Source organism: Sciurus carolinensis, chromosome 7, assembly GCF_902686445.1.
Source record: "Sciurus carolinensis chromosome 7, mSciCar1.2, whole genome shotgun sequence".
NCBI classification, from domain to species: domain Eukaryota; kingdom Metazoa; phylum Chordata; class Mammalia; order Rodentia; family Sciuridae; genus Sciurus; species Sciurus carolinensis.
The window spans coordinates 42,975,866-42,994,406 of record NC_062219.1 but is presented as its reverse complement, the minus strand read 5'-3'; the positions used below and the strand labels follow the sequence as shown (position 1 = coordinate 42,994,406).

At 37.3% G+C, this 18,541-nt stretch overlaps 1 protein-coding gene across 1 annotated transcript in view; it reads right to left on the bottom strand.

Moving 5' to 3' along the window:
• Positions 1-18,541, bottom strand: part of Tbc1d32 (TBC1 domain family member 32) — a 301,835-nt gene that overhangs the window by 262,053 nt on the left and 21,241 nt on the right. The window lies entirely within an intron of this gene.

Here is an 18,541-nt window from a genome sequence, read left to right as displayed (position 1 = left end):
GTCCAGGTGGTAGTTGTGGAACGAAGGGAACTTCTCAGAGAAGAGCTGCCCAGCGAAACTTCCCCACTGGGTAAGTCTTCCCTGTTGGGAGAGGCTTTCCACCAGAGCAGTAGAACCAGAGACACAGGCCTAGAACAGACATGCCCCAGTCTGCAGTCTAGTCTCCCTTTGACTGACCATTAGTCAACAAGTGGAGGCACCTCTGCTCACTGACGGGGAATATACCCCTCCTGAAGGCCACCACCTCTAGAGGGGCAGCGTCCTAGTGGAGCACCGCATTAACAAGTTCCTCCAAGACATCAGGCTACTGAAGGCTAAAAAGTAAGTTATTGGAAATCTACAAAGACAATATTAGTCAATAGAGGAAATCTGCAATATCCCAGAGTTTCACTACTAGAGGGGTCGATACCTGAGCAATATGAGAAAACAAGGGAAGAAAATGTCCCAAACAAACCTAGATGGTATCGCAATAAAATCCAATGACAGCATGGCAGAAGAAATGTCAGAAACCGAGTTCAGAATGTATATAATTAAAACAATCAGGGAAGCAAACGAGGAGATGAAAGAGCAAATGCAGGCATTGAATGATTACACCAATCAACAGTTAAAAGAGCAAATGCAGGAAGCAAAAGATCATTTCAATAAAGAGTTAGAGATACTGAAAAAAAAACAAACAGAAATCTTGAAATGAAGGAAACAATAAACCAAATTAAAAACTCCATAGAAAGCATAACCAATAGGATAGAACACCTGGAACACAGAACCTCAGTTATTGAAGACAAAAAATTTAATCTTGAAAACAAAGTAGACCAAACAGAGAAGATGGTAAGAAATCATGAACAGAATCTCCAAGAACTATGAGATATCATGAAAAGGCCAAATTTAAGAACTATTGGGATTGAGGAAGGCTTAGAGAAACAAACCAAAGGAATAAATAATCTAGTCAATGAAATAATATCAGAAAATTTCCCAAATCTGAAGAATGAAAGGGAAAATCAAGTACAAAAGGCTTATAGGACTCCAAATACACAAAATTACAACAGACCCACACCAAGGCACATTATAATGAAAATACCTAACATACAAAATAAAGACAGAAATTTAAAGACTGCGAGAGAAGAGAATCACATTACATTCAGGAGAAATCAATACAGATATAAGCAGATTTTTCAGTCCAGACCCTAAAAGCTAGAAGGGCCTAGAACAACATTTTTCAAGCCCTGAAAGAAAACGGATGCCAACCAAGAATCTTATACCCAGAAAACTTCCTTCAGATTTGATGACAAAATAGAATCCTTCCATGATAAACAAAAGCTAAAAGAATTTATGAAATGAAAGGCAACATTACAGAACATTCTCAGCAAAATATTCCATGAGGAAGAGATGAAAAATAATGATGTAAATCAGCAAAGGGAGCAACTACCCTAAAGGAACAGTCAAATAAAGAAGAAACCAAGTCATGTCAAAAAAAAAAAAAAAAAAAAAAAAAGAGCCAAATGACTGGGAATACAAATCTTATCTCAATAATAACCCTGAATGTTAATGGCCTGAACTCATCAACCAAAAGACATAGACTGGCAGATTGGATTAAAAAGAAAGATCCAACAATTTGCTGCCTGCAAGAGACTCATCTCATAGAAAGAAATACCCACAGACTAAAGGTGAAAGGATGGGAAAAAACATACCATGCACATGGACACAGCAAAAAAGCCAGAGTATCCATCCTCATATCAGATAATGTGGACTTCAAGCCAAAGTTAGTCAGAAGGGATATAGAAGGACATTTCATACTGCTCAAGGGAAGCATAAATTAGCAAGACATAACAATCATAAATATCTATGCCCCAAACAGTGGCTCATACACATACGTCAAACAAATCCTTCTTGATTGCAGAAATTAAATAGACCACAACACAATAATACTAGGTGATTTTAACACACCTCTCTCACCACTGGACAGATCCTCCAAACAAAAATTGAACAAAGAAACCATAGATCTCAATAACACAATCAATAATTTAGACTTAAAGGACATTTATAGAATATACCATCCAACAAAGAGCGAATACACCTTCTTCTCAGCAGCACATGGATCCTTCCCTAAAATAGACCATATTTTATGCCACAAAGCTAATGTTAGCAAGTACAAGAAGATAGAGATACTACCCTGTATTTTATCAGATCATAATGGATTGAAATTAGAAATAAATGACAGAGTAAAAAACAGAAACTACTCCAACATCTGGAGATTAAATAATATGCTATTGTATGATGAATGGATAACAGAAGATAAGGTAAATGAGAACACAGAAACATCATATCAAAATCTCTGGGACACTATGAAAGCAGTACTTAGAGGAAAATTTACTTCATGGAGCACATTCAATAAAAGAAGAAAAAAATCAACAAATAAATGACCTAACACTACAGCTCAAAGCCCTAGAAAAAGAAGAACAAAGAAACACCAAAAGTAGTAGAAGACAGGAAATAGTTAAAATCAAGCTGAAATCAATGAAATTGAAACAAAAGAAACAATGAAAAAAATTGACAAAATAAATAGTTGGTTCTTTGAAAAAATAAACAAAATTGATAAACCCTTAGCCACACTAACAAAGAGAGGGAGAGAGAAAACCCAAATTACTAAAATTTGGAATGAACAAGGAAATATCACAACAGACACGATTGAAATAAAAAACATAATTAGAAGCTATTTTGAAAATCTATACTTTAACAAAGTAGAAAATCTCGAAGACATCAACAGGTTACTAGAGACATATAAATTACCTAAACTCCAGGAAGACATACACAATTTAAATAGATCAATTTCAAGTAATGAAATAGAAGAAGTCATCAAAAGCCTACAAACAAAGAAAAGTCTGGGACCAGATGGGTTCTCAGCCTAGTTCTACAAAACCTTTAAAGAACAGCTCATTCCAATACTCCTCAAAGTATTGCATAAAATAGAAGAGGAGGGAACCCTCCCAAACTCATTCTATGAAGCCAATATCACCCTGATACCTAAATCAGACAGAGACACATCAAGGAAAGAAAATTTCAGACCAATATCCTTACTGAACATTGATGCAAAAATTCTCAATAAAATCTTAGCAAATTGCATACAAAAATATATTAAAAAGATAGTGCACCATGATCAAGTGGGTTTCATCCCACGGATGCAAGGTTGGTTCAACATCTGGAAATCAATCAATGTAATTCACCATATCAACAGACTTAAAATCAAAAATCACATGATTATTTTGATAGATGCAGAAAAAGCATTTGATAAAATACAGCATCCCTTCATGCTCAAAACACTAGAAAAAATAGGAATAGTGGGAACATTCTTTAACATTGTAAAGGCTATCTATGCCTTTATGGACAATATAATTCTAAATGGTGAAAAACTGAAAGCATTCCCCTAAAAACTGGAACAAGGCAGGGATGTCCTCTTTCATCACTTCTATTCAACATTGTCCTTGAAACTCTAGCCAGAGCAATTAAACAGGCGGAGGAAAATAAAGGTATATGAATAGGAAAAGAAGAACTCAAACTATCCCTATTTGCTAATGACATGATTATATATTTAGAGGAACCAGGAAATTCCACCAGAAAACTTTTAGAACTCATAAGTGAATTTAGTAAAGTAGCAAGATATAAGATCAATGCTCATAAATCCAATGCATTTTTATATATAAGTGATGAATCTTCAGAAAGAGAAGTTAGGAAAAATACCCCATTCATATTAGCCTTGAAAAAAACAAAATACTTGGGAATCAATCTAACAAAAGAGGTGAAAGACTTCTACAGTGAGAACTATAGAACACTAAAGAAAGAAATTAAAGAAAACCTTAGAAGATGGAAAGTTCTCCCATGTTCTTGGATAGGCAGAATTAATATTGTCAAAATGGCCATACTACCAAAAGTGCTATACAGATTCAATGCAATTCCAATTAAAATCCCAATGACGTACCTCACAGAAATAGAGCAAGTAATCATGAAATTCATCTGGAAGAATAAGAAACCCAGAATAGCTAAAGCAATCCTTAGCAGGAAGAGTGAAACAGGGGGCATCACAATATCAGACCTTCAACTATACTACAAAGCAATAGTAACAAAAACAGCATGGTATTGGCACCAAAATAGACAGGTGGATCAATGGTACAGAATAGAGGACACGGACACAAACCCCCAAAAATACAATTTTCTCATACTAGACAAAGGTGCCAAAAATATGCAATGGAGAAAAGATAGCCTCTTCAACAAATGTTGCTGGGAAAACTGGAAATCCATATGCAACAGAATGAAACTAAACACCTATCTCTCACCCTGCACAAAACTCAACTCAAAATGGATCAAGGACCTTGAAATTAAACTAGAGACCCTGCATCTTATAGAAGAAAAAGTAGGTCCAAATCTTCACCATGTCGACTTAGGATCAGACTTCCTTAACAGGACTCCCATAGCACAAGAAATAAAAGTAAGAATCAATAACTGGGATAGATTCAAACTAAATAGCTTTCTCTCAGCAAAGGAAACTATCAGCAGTGCAAAGAGAGAACCTACAGAGTGAGAGAAAATCTTTGCCACGCATACTTCAAATAGGGCACTAATTTCCAGAATCTATAAAGAACTCAAAAACTCTACACCAAGAATACAAATAACCCAATCAACAAATGGGTTAAGGAAATGAACAGATACTTCACAGAAGATCTACAAGCAATCAACAAACATATGAAAAAATGTTCAACATCTCTAGTAATAAGAGAAATGCACATCAAAACTACCCTAAGATTCCATCTCACCCCAATTAGAATGGCGACTATCAAGAATACTAGCAACAATAGGTGTTGGCGAGGATGTGGGGGAAAAGGTACACTCATACATTGCTGGTGGGGCTGCAAATTAGTGCAGCTGCTCTGGAAAGCAGTGTGGAGGTTCCTTAGAAAACTTGGAATGGAACCACCATTTGACCCAGCTATCCCACTCCTTGGCCTATACCCAAAGGACTTAAAATCAGCATACTACAGAGATACAGCCACAACAATGTTCATAGCTGCTCAATTCACAATAGCCAGAGTGTAGAACCAACCTAGATGTCCTTCAATTGATGAATGGATAAAGAAACTGTGATATATATTTATATATATATATATATACATATATATAATACATATACATATATATAATATATATATTAATATACACATATATATAATACGTATACATATATATAATATATATAATATATATATGTATATATATATGTATATATATATACAATGGAATATTACTCAGCCATAAAAATAATAAAATTATGGCATTTGCAGGCAAATGGATGAAAATGGAGAATATCATGCTAAGTGAGATAAGCCAATCTCAAAAAAACAAAGGACAAATGATCTCGCTGATAAGCGGATGATGACACATTATGGGGGGTCGGAGGGGGGCAAGAATGGAGGAAGGAGGGACTTTATAGAGGGATAAGAGGAGTGGGAGGGGTGGGGGAGAGAAAAAAATAACAGAATGAATCAAAAACTATTACCCTAGGTAAATGTATGATTACAAAATCGGTATGCCTCTACTTCATATACAGAGAAACAAGATGTATCCCATTTGTTTACAATAAAATGAATTAAAAAAAAAAAAAGATCCACAATGTTAATGGTATAGAAAAATGTGAAAAATGTGGCAATAATGTAAGACCTAGGTAAATGTGAATAGCTGTATTAGATCTGCTGCCTCTCCAATATCTTTATTTTTATATATTCATTTATTTTATCCAGAGACACTTTACCACTGAGCCACATTCCCTGCACTTTTTTTTTTTGAGACAGAGTCTTGCTAAGTTGTTGAAGGTCTTACTAAATTGCTGAGGCTGGCCTTGAGCCAGTGATTATCCTGCCTCTACCTTCCAAGTCACTGGGATTATAGGCGTGTACCACTACACTGAGCTTCTATAACCACTATGTTTAAGAAGACTTCTGATTCGAGCTTGCCTAGCACATATGAGGCCCTGGGTTCAATCCCCAGTACAACACACACACACACACACACACACACACACACACACACAAAATTTCTGTGATTCCTGTAGAGTATAATATACAACACACACACATGCACACACAAAAATCTCTGCAAACTATAGGATTTAGATTGATATGATCATCAATATGTAGATACACATATACATAGAATATCTTTGGAAGTTGAATATTATGAAAAGCTAGCAGTCACACTTGCTGTCCTGAGGATGGAAAGCCAGTTGGCTGATGGAAAAGGAACCTGAGGAAGACTGACTTTTCTCAGTTACTATTTTGTTGCTTCTGAATTTATACCATGCAATTATTACCTATTTCAAAAAATAAAAAATCAATAAAATCCCAAACCCCAAACCCCAAAAGGAACAATCTCAGACTTTTCAACAGTCAATTGGAAGATAGGCGGGAACAAAATTATCACCTCCTGATTCTCAAGGAAAATTATTACCACCTAAAATTCCACCCAGAGTCACACTATCAGGTGTTAGATAAAACAAAGATATTTAACTTTCTTCAGGCATAAAAACCTCAAAACAAAGTTCCTGATACAATTTTCCATGAAACTAAGAAAATATGTTTCAAAAATTGAATAGATGATCCGGGCTCAGTGGTGCACACCTATAATCCCAGCGTCTCAGGAGGCTGAGGCAGGAGGATTGTGAGTTCAAAGTCAATCTTAGCAACTTAGTGAGGCCCTAAGCAAATCTGTGAGACCCTGATAAATAAAGTACAAAATATATTTTATTAAATTCAAAATATAAATAAAATATAAAAAAGTGTTGGAGATGTGACTCAGAGGTTAAGCATACCTGGGTTCAATCCCCAGTACCAAAAAAATAAAAAATAAAAATGAGCAGACAAACCTAGAAACCTGAAGATGAAGGATATGAAGAATGGAAAACCTAGCCCAGGAGAAAGATAAAAAAGAATCCTCAGGTGAAGGATGACCCCAGTCCAACCAGTAAGAACTAAACCTGGCAGCCTAGCAGATACCTATTCCAGATTACAGCAGGTCATATGACCCCAGAGAGACTTATTCCGACAAGTGATGTGGGGAGAGTTCCTGGCAGACCTGGAAACCCTGAGAGACATTTTTGGAAACTGATGTGCTCTATTCATGGTCCTACCTTTTCTCAAATCCATTCCACAGATTCTCAGTTCTAACTGGGAGTTTGTCAGGGATGGCTGCTGATGTAAAGATGGTGGTTCTGGGAGCTGCAGTTTGAAGAGCAGAACATTCTGGCTGAGGTTCGGATGTACAGACAGTTGTAAGGAGTATCAAGGCTGGACCAGGACCATGGGGAGAGAAAACCAAGTCCATCATCCCTGAGTTGAAGATAAAGAGGGTTTGAGCTCTTTGCCATCATTGTCAGCAGTGAACACCAGTAAAGAACTCAAGCCCATAAATGAGACAAGCCAGACAGCGTACCCCTAAGCACCAGGCTGAGTCCTAGGAGGATCTGTTTTCCTCAATTTTCTCCGTAATCTTGCCCTATAACTCCATCTTATTCCCCAAAGATATCAGTAGAAGTTCAAGAACACCACCTCCTCTCAGATGTTACTCGGGGAGGAACACAGAAAGGAGCAGAATCCCAAAACAACTTGGGTAATATAATGTAATCCAAGTTACCTACAGAGAAAAATTTAATTATTGGATCCTATTGCTTCAAGCTGAATTGGGTTAAAACTGATTTATATATATTTTATGATTACCCAAGAGGCTAAAGAAGCTGGCTTTTCTTTGCACATATGGGTTGTAGTTGCGTGAATCTGCAACCTCAGGTTATAGAAGTTAAATCACAGAAGGAAAGATTTTATCCATGAGAAGACTGAAGCACAGAGAGTAAATGTCCCTGCCAAGGCTCCAGCTGAAAATTGAATGGCAATTTCAACTACACTTGACTTCAGTAGAAAGCAGTTCTTTTTGAAAAATACAAGTATCATCTCCCCACAGTCAGGGCTCTTTCCCCTACATTTGGACTTTCCAGTCACTACTTTTCCCACTTCAACTTCTAGTTAACGGTGCAGTTCTTTATTCTGCTCCTGACCATTTGTCCAAAAACTTTTGCAGATAATGGTCAGCTTAAATTTTACTTACAATGACAGATGGCTAAAAACAACTTACAAGTTATTTTGTATCAGAACACCTATAAAAACAAAACAAACAAAAAAGGCACCCAAAGTCACTGGCAGACCCTAAATAGATGTCTTTAACAGGAACGAAATGTAGAAAGGAGAAAAATCCCAACCGGCAATTTTACATGGAGAATTCTAATAAGATTGGTTCGGCTTCCCCATTTAAGGTTTATAATGACATCAGAACACATGAAGAGCAAGAATGGAGGAAGGAGGGACCGTATAGAAGGATAAGAGGGGGGGGAGGAGTGGGGGGGGGAGAAAAAAAATAACAGAATGAATCAAAAACTATTACCCTAGGTAAATGTATGATTACACAAATAGTATGCCTCTACTTCATGTACAAACAGAGAAACAACATGTATCCCATTTGTTTACAATGAAAATGAATTTAAAAAAAAAAAAAACACATGAAGAACATACCAGCTGACAGGAGAATGTTTTTAACATGAAAGACCACTCAGACTTTTCACAAAATACTTGAATGGTCAAAATAGGAAGGCAGCTGTTGCCTGTTGTAGGATGCTGGACCTCCTGTCATTTAACTTTCTTTTAAAATTAAAAGTGGTCCTGACTATTAAAGACCCAATTATGTCAACAATTATTTTTCCTGTGGTTTTAAAATAATTAATTGGATTCCTATTCCTTGTGGGCCCTCAACAAAATGGTGGGGTCTCCTGTAATACTCTGTAAATTATAACTTTCCTTCAGCTACACTGTTTCTTATTCTCACACTATTCACTGTGGTGGATGACACAGATGAGAAGCTGTGGAATGGAGAATTCAAGTAACTTCTGCAAGGTCACATTACTGGAACATGAGGAGCTGGGATTCAAAATAGAGTCTTCCCACTGCAAATCCCTTTCTACTCCGGTTCTTTCCTGAATTTATCCTATTTGCAATAGGGCAGTGATTCTCTAACCCTAACTCTGCCCCAGCAAATTACTCATACTTTTTCTTTATAATCAAAAAGTAGTTTGTCAAAAATCACTGTCAAAAATCCTTAATCTGGTGAACTGTATTGCCCTTCTAAATTTAACTCCGTACCAAATTATGCACAGACAGAGATTCCTTGGCCTGCAGGTCTAAGATTCTGAGATTTTCTGTAGTGCCTGACAGACCTTTTCGATCCATCGTATTTAGTCACATCAATCATATCACCTCAAAGAATACATTGTAAAGAAATAATGTAACCTGATTGATGTGAACAGATGTGACATGGGACAATTAAATTTTAGTTTAGGGACCCAAGGAAAAAAACACCTGATGCTCTATAAGGTTCAGTAAACAAAGACTCCATTGCTAACAATATAAATACTATTTATGGGCTTTGTTTCCCCAAGTGGGAAAGAGAAGAAATATAATATATGTAAATAGTGTAATATGTGTTCATCTGGCATGCATGGGCAGAAAATTTCCTCTAAGTGTCTGAAATCCAATATTTCCCATTGCATTCCAGAGCCAAGTCGAACCTAGCAATGCTAATCCACAGGGGGAAAAATAATGTGTTTAGGTAATAAATTATTTATCATTATCATACATATGGATGAGAGTACATTAAAATAATTCAATACATTCCTTTTACAAAGGATTTTAATAGATGTGAAATATAAATGACATTTTATTGCAAGAAATTTTAAAGCATTTAGATGGTGAAATTTTAAAAGCATTTACATATTAATTGTTACCAAAGATTGCGACCGTGCCTTTCAGGATTTTCTTTTTGTTGAGTTTTATCTCATAATTTAAGCCTATGTAAAGCAGAGATCAAAATATATTGGATCCTGAGTTCAGTCTCTCTCTCTCAGTGCAACACCCTGTTGCAGTGTTCTCTGTAACTAATGTCACGGTTTTCTTTGACTATATGCCTACTACCTTTATAGAATAAAACAAAATACACATACTCATGCACACATAAGCACATAAGCGCACATTTAAAACTGCCAAATATTTTCCTGTCCCCCCCCCGTTATACTAAAAGATGTGACACTTGAATATTTAAGCATTTTAATGAAAGGATAAAAATTTATAACCAATTCAACGTTTTTGAAGCTTATCTTTATTTCCCCCTTTTAATGTTTCTCTCTTTCCTTTTTTTTTTTTTTTTTTTTGTGGTGCTGGGGATCGAACCCAGGGCCTTGTGCTTGCAAGGCAAGCACTTTACCAACTGAGCTATCTCCCCAGCCCTCCTTTCTCTTTCTTTTATCTTGCTTTCCTCTCTTCCTCTTTTTTGCTTCATTATTTCTTTTACCAAGGATTTCAGTGCCTCATTCTTACATGCTGTACCTCTGGCCCTGGTGTGCACAAGTCATGCTTCCTGGGAAGCTGTACTGAGAGATGAAACTGTACAAAGGCTTCAGTGTAGTTGTGTGACCTTGACAATGGGACTGAACTCCTGGGCCCAAGATTTCTTATCTTGAGATGTTTATGCTATACCTTTCTTGGAATAACTCATGAGAATTAAATGATTCAAAAGTGCTCAACATAGTTGGTAGTGCAATAAATGCTCAGTATGTTAGTTTCTTTGTTTTGGTAGTTGAGGAATTGGCAATTTAATATTTTCATGGAAGTTACAGTTTAATCTACTAGTGTGGTAGCTTCTTTCTTTTCATGAATGCTCAAAAAAAGAAAATGAAGATGGAAATATAGGTTTTTTTCTCCTCTTGCCCTTCTGTAACTTAAATGCATATTAAAAGCATTCCCATGGAAACTAAAGAAGAATAGAGAAATATGCAGATAAGTGAAAATCAGAAGAAGAGCTGGAGAGGCATTAGAATTAGGAAACCAAACACCGTGTACAGCATCCCAGGCCCTTCACAATAATCCCATCCAAATGTTCAAGCTTCTGACCTCCACTCCTGAGAACCATGTGGTAAAGCTTCAGCTACATGGGAAAACTTGCCATGCCCAAACTTTCTTTGCCCATTGCTGTTGCTCCTTCTCTTACCTTTTTATATCATCCCTTTTTCTATTAAAATTCTACTTTCCCTTTCAAGAATTATCTCAAATATTACTTATTCTAGGAAACTCCCCACAAGTCTGCTAGAGGAGGTTAATTACAGCCTCTCTTTGGCTCCACGAGTTTCACAAGGGCAGCCCCAGTGTTTGACAGTTTTCCCTACCAAACTCCTTGAAGATGGGATCTTGTCTTCTTAATTTAATGATACCCAGAAAGAAAACCCATTAAATTTATATGGAATAGATTATTTAAAATATAAATATCTAGACAAGTAATCCTATTGTACTTAAATTAAAAAAAAATATTTCATGCATGTTGAGAGCTTAGGACATTTTTTTTCAACTTGCTTGCATAGCCCCCAACTCATCAGATTCCATCATTTAAACACAGTTCCTAACAGTAAGCAGGGAGGTTTGGAGAAGTCACAAAAACAGGAGATTGGAAGCTGCCTCTGTCCCAGCTTTGCCACTCAGTAGCTGAATCACTTGAGGAAATCATGTCTCTGGACCACATCAACTTATCTGTAAAATAAGATGTCAAGCTACAAGATTTCCAAGGATTTTTCCAGCTTATAATAGTAGAATATATTCCACTATTCTACAAATACCCATCCTGAGGTCTCACCATCACATTGCTTTCATCCAAGGATTTGTGATCATAGGCTTTGAGTTTAAATTAAAGTTTAAAATAAGATGACAGCGGTGACTTCACAACTGGAAAACTGGGTGCAGTTAGGATGCTTGGTCATCCCCTTTGTCTGAAGTTTGGGAAAGGCACTAATGTTGACATGTGGCCTTGGTTACTCTGAGTATGCAATAAATGATTGCCTTAGGTCAGATTTCCTCAAAGCAGAACCAGAGATGGAGAGACGTGTTCAAGTGATTTATTGGCAGAGGGTCTCAGGAGAAGAGTTTTGCAGGAAAAGGACTCAGGAGAAAATAAAGCTCAGCAAGGATGTGGTCTCAACTCAACAATAGCTTCACTTTGATCCTATAGACAAGCTCTGAAACGGATTTGAGTCACCTTGAGACACCGGGGCTGACATTAGGAACCCCATGTCAGTCAGTCTAACCTCCATGGTAGAGGTAGTAGTTTCTGACTTCTCTGTAAAAAGAAAGGGGAAACTGTGAGTTGCTAGTAACTAACCCTCAGGGTCTTTGTAAGATGGTACTTCAGCTGATAAATGGAATGTAGGCAAGGGACCAATGCCATCCTTTAGCTAAAATATCTTTGCTTTCTACAGCAAATTTTCAGAAAAGACAAAATATTTCCACGCTTGAGCACAAATGTTAATACTAGAGTATTTTCAGCTCTAAGCGTAGCCATGCATTTATTCACTTATTCATAGGTTAAATTAATAAACATGTATTGAGTTTTGCTGACCATGACCCTCTGCAGTAAACAATGCAATAGTTTTCAAGTCAGATGTCCTTGAATGTGAGTTTAATGGGTTTTAGTCATTTGATTTTAGAAAATAAACTTTAACAAGAGAATTGACCATTAGATGGGATGGATTCCCCTATCTTTTCTATAAAGGACTCTAAAGAGGTGAATGGATAACTTTTTTTTTTTTTTTTTTTTTTTTTTGGGTGCTGGGGATCGAACCCAGGGCCTTGTGCTTGCAAGGCAAGCACTCTACCAACTGAGCTATCTCCCCAACCCCATGAATGGAGAACTTTAACTAACCCCCAGCTGTACCAGAGGGTGGACCTGACCATATCACTAACCAGTGGGCTATTGGTGTCATGATCCCAGACCCACAGATATTACCTTTACCTGAATCAGAGCATCCAGCAGTTTAAAAGCCTCTGAATAATGTTTCAGAATATGCAGGGCTTAGAATTAATGAGCTTTACAAGTGATATACTCAGATTTTTTTTTTCTCATACGTAAGCTCAATTCTTTCCTGAATTTTTTTTTTTTTTTTTTTTTTTTTTTTTTTTTTTTTGTACCAATGATTGAACTCAAGGGCACTTGAGCCACATCCCCAGCCCTATTTTTAGAGACAGGGTCTCACTGAGTTACTTAGGGCCTCCCTAAGTTGCTGAGGCTGGCTTTAAACTCCGGATCCTCCTGCCTCAGCCTCCTGAGTCACTGGGATTACAGGCGTGTACCACTGTGCCCAGTAGTTCTTTCCTTTTGATTAAATGTTTGGGTTACTGTGGTCAACATGCTTGCAAATAAGGAAGATGTTGCCAGCCTGCTATAAATGTTAAGAGTATTCCTTACAACTGTGAAAGTAATCTAAGTCCTATAGACCATAGATATTTCTATTTGATAGGAAATTCCATATTGGAATCACTTTCTCCCTAAAAAGAATCACTGCAAAGAATGACTTCAAAGATTCCAGTAGGATTGACTAAAGGGTAATAGTAACAAGTGAGACAGAAAATAGTGTAAGAGGGGATTCTGGAGAGAAGTGTTTTATTTGACTCCAAGAACTTAACAGCTCCTTCCCATGCAGATATCTCCCCAAGAGTCTCCCCCTTGGAGGAGGCATTGCCTTTTGAGCCTAATGACTCCCTCTTGCAGATATCACCTCTAGTTCATCTCTTTAGATCCATTTGTCTTTTCTCCTTATTTGTAAGTTTTCAAGCTATTTCTTATTTGTTTAGCCTCTATGCTGCGTGCTAGGATATTGGTTGTTCATTTAGATTTTACTTACGGATGATCCCAATTCATTCCATGCATAGCCTTGAATTCTGGATTCCCAGGACAAGAAGAATCCTACATTCCCTAGGCACCAGGAAGAGGATATCTTTCATTTATTCTCTGAGGTCTCAGGTCTTCAGAAGATTTTGGATCTCAATGACAGTTTTTCTCAATCAGAGTCAGTTTTGGTCCCCTGGGGATTTGTGATGGTATTATGTTGTCCTAGCTGGGGGAAAGGTGTTACTAAAGTCTAATAAGTGGAAGTCAGGGATGTTACTAAGCATCTTACAGCACACAGAGTAGTCCCAGTAACAGAATTGTCTGATTTAAAAGTCAATAGTGGTCTTTTCTCTGATCATTGTGTGCATGCTTGACTCTATTACTCTTCTTATCTTCTCAGAATCAAGATATCACTGGCCAAAAAAATAAAAACAAAACCACCAGATTCCCTTCAATGGTTTCAGGTAAAAACTGGTAACAAAATAAGGTGCAACCCCAAGAGGAGACATTGGAGAAGAACCATGCTGGGTTTATAAGGAATAGAATAGCAAACGTCGTACATAAATATGCTATATTGGGGTCACTATCATCTTACTATACCAAGCAGAAAATATCACCTGTCTGGACAGTTGGATATGTTTTCTTGGGAATCTGATTTCTCTTTTTGTTTCTATACTCTGCACTAGTAGTTTGGTTTGGTACTAAATATGTGAAACCTTAAAAAAATGAACAAATAAAATGTTAATAGTGCTGAGGTTGAGAAACCTTGCTCCAGGATACTAAGCATGTATTTTAGTCAGCTTTTGCATCTCTGTGACAAAAACACCCAACAAGAACAATTTAGAGGAAAGTTTATTTGTCACTCACAGTTTCAGAGATCTCAGTCCATAGATGGCTGACTCCATTACTCTGGACCCACAGTGAGGCAGCACATCATGTGGGAAGGGCCCAGAGGAAGAAAGTTGCTCAGCTTATGGTGGGGTCAGGAAGGAGTCGGGGGGCAGAATGGAGGGAGGAAGGGGAGAGAAAAGGGGAAAGAAAGAAAGAGAAAAAGAAAGGGAGAGGTGCCACAGGAAGAGCAGCCCTTCCAGGACACATACCCAGTGACCCACCTCCTTCAGCCACACCCCACCTCCCTACAGTTATCACCCAACCATTCAAACTAGATGGACTGATGAGGTTACAGCTCTCACACTCCAAACGCTTTACCCCTGAACATTCCTGTATTGATTGATACAGAAACTTTTGGGGGATCCCTCATATCCCAACCGTAAAAGTATGTTAGTTTTTCTCACTTCAATGCTCCTTCCCTTCACAGGTATTGCAAACTCATCTCTTTTTGTTGAACTAGAAGACATCTGCTTTTATTTATTTATTTATTTTTGATGGATCTATATTTTATTCAATTACTTATATGTGGTGCTGAGAATTGAACCCAGTGCCTCACACATGCTAGGCAAGCACTCTACCACAGAGCCACAACCCCAGCCCCAACATCTGCTTTTATTATTAACAAGGTCTCCTGAGTTACTTCCAACTGCCAATGAAGAAGGTGAAATGGCCAAGTCCAGGCTTGCAGCTGCATGGTCTGATCCCTCCCTCTAGTGGTAAGCATTGCAACTGCAGCAGAAAGAAAATCAGGATCTACACCCTGCCATACAAGGTGGGGCTCCTGGAAATTTGGAGTACCATATCCAACAGGCTAGCAGCTCTCCTATACCTCCAAATGAAAACTCTGCTAGAAACAGAATGGAATTTTGAAAATAGTACACCAGGTCACTTTGAAATAAATTTTATTTATTCAGTAACAATGTAAAATTCTGCATTTTTTCATGAAGTTAGAATTGAAGACCCACCACCATTTGGTATAACTCATATGTGTCCCTTAAGTATTTTATTTTTTAATTAAGTTCCTTTTATCTGATACATAAAAACATAAAAATTAAACATATTAAGAAGATACTGTGTGATGTTTCAATACATATATATGTATATACTCTGTAATGTATAAATCATGATAAATATGTCTATCTTCTCATTTATCATTCTTCATGGTAAAAATTTTCAAAATTCTTCCTTCTGGCTCTTTGAAATTTACAGTGTGTTATTGCCATCTCAATTACCCTCTTGTGCAATAGCACACCAGCATACTTTTTGCTCCTAACTTAGTACCTATCCTTCCATCTCTCTCCTACCTCCTTCAGCATTTTAGCAATCACATGCAGAGTTCAGAGTATAAATTTAAGTACAGATATTTACCAGTTATGAAATTTGGGGCAAGTTACTTCTCAAAACATCATTTCCTAGCACTATCGGAATTCCTAAGAAAACTTGGAATGGAACCACAATTTGGCCGTACTCTCCTTCTCCTCAGTACATACCCAAAGGACTTAAAACCAGCATACTACAGTAATGCAGCCACATCAATGTTTATAGCAGCTTAATTCACAATAGCAAAACTATGGAACCAACCTAGATGCCCTTCAATCGATGAATGAATAAAGAAAATGTGGTACATATATACAATGGAATGTTACTCAGCCATAAAGAAGAATGAAATGATGGCATTTGCAAGTAAATGAATGGAACTGGAGACTATCATCCTAAGTGAGACAAGCCATTCCCAAAGAACCAAAGGCCAAATGTTTTCTCCAATAAGTGGATACTGATCCATAGTTGGAGGTAGGTAGGGAAGAATGAAGGAACTTTGGATTGTATGGAGAGCAGGGGTGGGGTGGGTGGGGATGGGAAACAGTAGATTGAGACAGATATTATTACCCTATACACATGTATAAAAACTTTTTTTAAATATTTATCGCTGTCAAAAAAAGGTAATGAAAAAATAAATAAAGGTTAAAAAATATATAAACGTATTCCAAAGAATATGGAAAGTTAAAAAAAATCATTTCCTTCTCTTGTTTAAAAAAAAAAAAAAAGTTACTTTGTACAATAGTACCTACACTACCTACCCTACTGGGTTTTCCATGAATCACTAAGGGCAGTGTTTGGAATTAAACAAATGGGAGATGTAATGAGTGTCAGGTTGTCCTGCCACACTAAGTTCTGACTCTATAAATAGGGAGCATCTGTCACCTTTTGGTTTTGCCTCAGATAGGAAAAGTAAATAATGAGTAGTGTCTCTCCTCTAACCTGCACAAAAAGTACCCTGCTTTGGTTTATTTGTTTGTTTTGCCACATCCCCAGCACTTTTTGTTTTTTATTTTGAATTTTCAATCTGCCTGTCTTAGCCTCCTGAGCAACTGTGATTGCAGGCATGGGCCACAGCTCCCAGAAAAAACTGCCTGGTTTTTGATCCAGGATAGAAAAAGTCTTTAGTAGGCTCTACTGACAAGCGATTCAGAGACCAGATTAGCAACCTGCTCTGTTCTGACTCCTAACCAGGAGATTCAGTGGATTGACTACCTGTTGGTTTCAAGTCTGGGAAAAGTCCATATATCCATGACCCGGTAGGAACTATGAATCCCCCAACAATTCTTGGTGACTTGACTTCCTGATCATACTCAATACCATCCACCTGTTACTTCCTCTTATCACTCAGGATGAGGCCCAGGTACTTCTGGTTGAATTCAGAGTCTACCACAACACAGAAAGACAGGGAATGGGGAAGAGAGAAATCTCTGAGTTTATGGATGCAAATATAGTTTGTAAAGCTATAAAGGAAAGCAATGATTATAATAAAAGCAGACAATAGTTACAGTAAAGGTAAAAGAGGAAGTACGTTGATGGACTTTGGGGGTTTCACAACATAGGAGTTAATTTTTGAATTATTTGTTCAATCTTACCAATACATTACATTCTCTTTTTTGTATGTATATTTAGCAATTAAATTAAAAAGATTCTGTATCACTAGTACCCTTGCTTGCATAAATGATGATATTTTATGAGAAAAAAATTGAATTATCAACAATTCAGTTTCTCAAGTCTCTGTTACCCTGAGTGTGAAGAAGTTTCAAATACTATTTTAACCAGTGCATTTTGCTTGTATTTCTCTTTTTGTACATGTCCAGGAGTAACATGTGACAAAAGTAAATATTTAAAGGAACTGGAGGAGCATGTTTAAAGGAACTCAGTGGAGCATGTGCTTAGCACGTGTGAAGACCTGGGTTCACTCATAAATTCAAAATAATTATCTAAATATATAATAAGAATCCTAAGTCATAATAAAAAGAAGAGGCCAGGTGCAGTGGCACACACCTGTAATCCAGTGGCTTGGGAGGCTGAGACAGGAGGATCTCGAGTTCAAAGCCAGCCTCAGCAAAGCAAGGCACTAAGCAACTCAGTGAGACCCTGTCTCTAAATAAAATACAAAATAGGACTGGGGATGTGACTCAGTGGTCGAACGCTCCGAGTTCAATTACTCAATCCCTGGTTACTGCCCCCCAACCCTGCAAAAATAAAAGAAAAAAGAAGAAAATTTTCTCTAGTGTCTGCTGGTTCCTTTAGCCATCACCTGGATACAAATACAGTCAGCCAAGGTCACCTCCTCCAGTTGACTTTGAAGACAATTCTGCATTCTCACCTAGCAGAATCTTGACCTGGAAACCTCTACCTACATTTTTTTTTTTTCTTTCTGCATGTGTGTGTGTGTGTGTGTGTGTGTAGGGGAGTTGCCACAGCAGTCTCCTCTGAGGCTTGGAGGCACGGCTTCCAAAAATAATGTCCTCTCACAATGCCGAGTTTCAAGGAATAGCAGCCCCAAATTCTTAATAGAATATCCTTTGACCAGATTTAC